Below are 3,263 nucleotides of genomic sequence, written 5' to 3'. Positions count from 1 at the left end.
GATTTGCATTATATTCTTACTATTGTAGTCCCCCAGAGAGCTCTCATACAAAAAAGGGGAACAGACACTTAAGCAAAACTGGCCAAAACATCAATCAAAGCCCACATTAAGTGTATTATATAATGTTCTCTCTCAGTAGCCCTCCATTTGGGTGTAGAGTGTGTTCAGGGAAGACTAGCACCTCTGGTATGAGGGCAGCACTGGGAGACACTGACAAGGGACCTCCCAATATGTCATGCCTGCATCCAAGAAGTGCTGTGCTCTATGAGCACAGAATTTCAGTGGCTCAGAAGAAAGGTGAGATAAACAAATTTAGAGACATCTCCACTCCAAATGTTCATGAGGACTATTTGTGCTTGATCTGTGGTAGAGTCTTCCAAGCTTGTATTGGTCTGATCAGCCAGTCAGACACACTGTACAGTGACTACAATACAGTGATGTCATTTTGGCCCTGTTCAAGAATGAAGGACGACAATCAGCGAGTCCCCTACTTCTGCAAAGCAGAGAGATGAATTCTCATAACTCTTCTTTGGGACCAATATTGCCACATTTGGTTTTGTTTTCTTATTGTTCTTTCCCTTTACATTGTTGTTGTATATTGTTTACCTGGTTTTGTTTATTTCATTTAGTTCATATCAACCTAGAAGCATTTATTTAGTGTCTACTATGTGCCAGGAACTGTACTACAAAGAGACATATAAAGCTTTCTTTGCTTTTCCATAGCCCTAAATGGAATTCTGGTTAGTTAAGTCAACAAGTCTTACCATATGCCTACTATGTTCCAGGCCATAGGGATACAAAGACAGAAATTAAACAGTCCTCATTTTCAAAGAACTTAAATTCTTTTCAGGGAGAAAACGTGTATATAAATACAGACACAATATGTGCAATATAGATACCAGGTAATTTGGGGGAGAGTGCATTAGGAACTGGGGATCAGGAAAGGTTTCAGGTAGAAGGTTTATCCTGTATATATTTTGTCTGGACGTACTTGTTGGCATGTTGTCCCTCCTATTGAGCAGTGAGCTCCTTGAGATCAAGGCTTTTCTTTTGATCTCCAGAGCTCAGCACAGTGCCTAACACATAGCAGGTTCTTCATACTTGCTGACCAGATGAGCTGAGTCTCTAAGGAAACAAGGAATTCTAAGAAGTAGAGGGGAGGAAAAAGTGTACTTTACAAATAGGGGACAGCCAGTTCAAAAAGCAAAAACTTGGGAGATAATGCCTGGTATAAAGAATGAGGGCAGCACTGGGAGACACTGCTCATTGGGCTGGATTGTTGAGTCCAAGAAATGCTGCCAGCTTTTTGTCACCATAAATAGTGTCGCTATAAATAAATTGATGTATCTGGAAGTTTTCTGAAATCACTGACCTCTTTGGGACACATGCCTCACAGCAGAATTGCTGAATTAAAGGGCATGAAAATTGTAGTTTTTTTGTAGTATAATACCAAACTGGTTTCCAGGATGGTTGGACCAATTCATACCTCTATTAGTGTACCTGTATCTCCACAACCCTGACTGTTGAGTCAATGAGCATTCATTTAGTAAAACGTTTATTGTGCTAAATGCCAGACACTGTATGAAGTGCTTGGAAATGCAAGGAAAAGCAAAAACAGCCCCTGTACTCATGGAGCTCACATCCTAATGAGGGAGACAATATGCAAGTAACTATGAACAAACGATATATTTAGGGTAAATTGGAGGTAATCTTGGAGGAAAGGTAGTAACATTGAGGGAGACAGGGAAAGGCTTCTTGCAGAATGTCAAATTATAGCTGAGACTTGAAGCCAAGGAAGCTAGGAGATAGAGATGAAGAGCATAGCAAACATAGGAGATAGCCAGTAAGAGGTATGGAGTTAGGAGAGATGGAGTATTAACATGCAAGAAACAACAAGCAGGCCAGTGTCAAAGTATTGTAGAGTACCTGGAAAAAGGAAAAAGGGTATAAAAAGAAAGATAGGAAAGGGTCAGATTACATAGGGCTTTAAAAGACAAAGTGAAATTTATATTTGATCCTGGAGGTAATAGAGATCCCCTGGAATTCATTGAAAAGAGGAATGACTTGGTCAGACAAACTTTAGGAAGATGACCTTGACAGCCGAGTGGAGAGAGATTAGAAGCAGGGGCACCAACCAAAACATTATAACAGGAATCCAGGTGTTGAAGTGATGAAAACCCGCACCAGAACATTGGTAGTGTCAAAAAATATATGGGAGATGTTGGGAAAGTAGAGTCCACAGGACTTGGCAACACATTGGATGTGGTAGGTAAGAGAGATTGAGAAGGGGAAGCTAACACCTAAGTGACTAGGAGATGGGGGAATGCCCTCAGTAGTAATAAAAAGTTAGAAAGAAAAAACGTTTTAGGAGAAAGATGAGTTCAAAGTTCAGCATATGTTTTATTGTCTGTAAGTGCTGGCCAATATCTAATAGGTGAAATTGGGAGACTAGGGGTCCAGACAGAAGAAGTTATAGCTAGATACATAGATCGCAGACTCATTTACATATCTCCCATAGTCCATGAGAGCTGATTAAATCAAACAAAATGGTATAGAAAAAAGAGGGCTCAGGACAGAGCCACAGGGGACACCATGGGTCGTGGAGGTTATTCGTGAAGATTCAGCAAAGGGCTCTGAGAACGAAAAGTCAAACAGATAAGAGAAGAACTGAGAACTAGAAGAGAAGATTGTTTTGAAAGCCTACAGAGAAGGGCATAAAGAAAAGAGGGATCCACAGTATTAAATGCTTCAGAGAGGTCAAAAAGTATGGAGTCTGAGAAAAAGCTATTAGATTTGGCCATCACAAAATCATGGGTAATTTTGGAGATGACAGTTTGAGTTGAAAGATGAAGTCTAAAGCCAGACACCAAAAATAGGAGAATGAGAGGAAAGGAAATGGAGGCACCAATTGTAATGACTTTTTTAAGGAGTTTAGCTACAAAAGGGAGGAGAGATGTAGGAAGATAGCTATCAGGGCTGGACTGAACGAGTGAGAGCTTTGTTGAGGATGGGGAAAAGAGACGTGGGGGTGTAGGAGCAAAGAAGCCAGTAGTAGAAAGGCAGAGATTGAAGATTATTGAGAAAAGTGGGGATGAAAAAGGGGCCAGTGGGCTGAAAAATATGGGATGGAATGTAATCACTTACGTATATAGAGGGGATTAGCCTTGGCAAGGAAAAGGGCCACCTTCATGTGAGGCAGATGAGGAGATTGTGGGGAAGGAATCTGAGTGGTGTGAGATGAGAAGGAAAGGACAACAGGGAGT

This window comes from Notamacropus eugenii, chromosome X (genome assembly GCF_028372415.1).
Source record: "Notamacropus eugenii isolate mMacEug1 chromosome X, mMacEug1.pri_v2, whole genome shotgun sequence".
NCBI lineage: Eukaryota > Metazoa > Chordata > Mammalia > Diprotodontia > Macropodidae > Notamacropus > Notamacropus eugenii.
The sequence above is the reverse complement of the archived record's forward strand: the minus strand, read 5'-3'. Positions refer to the sequence as shown.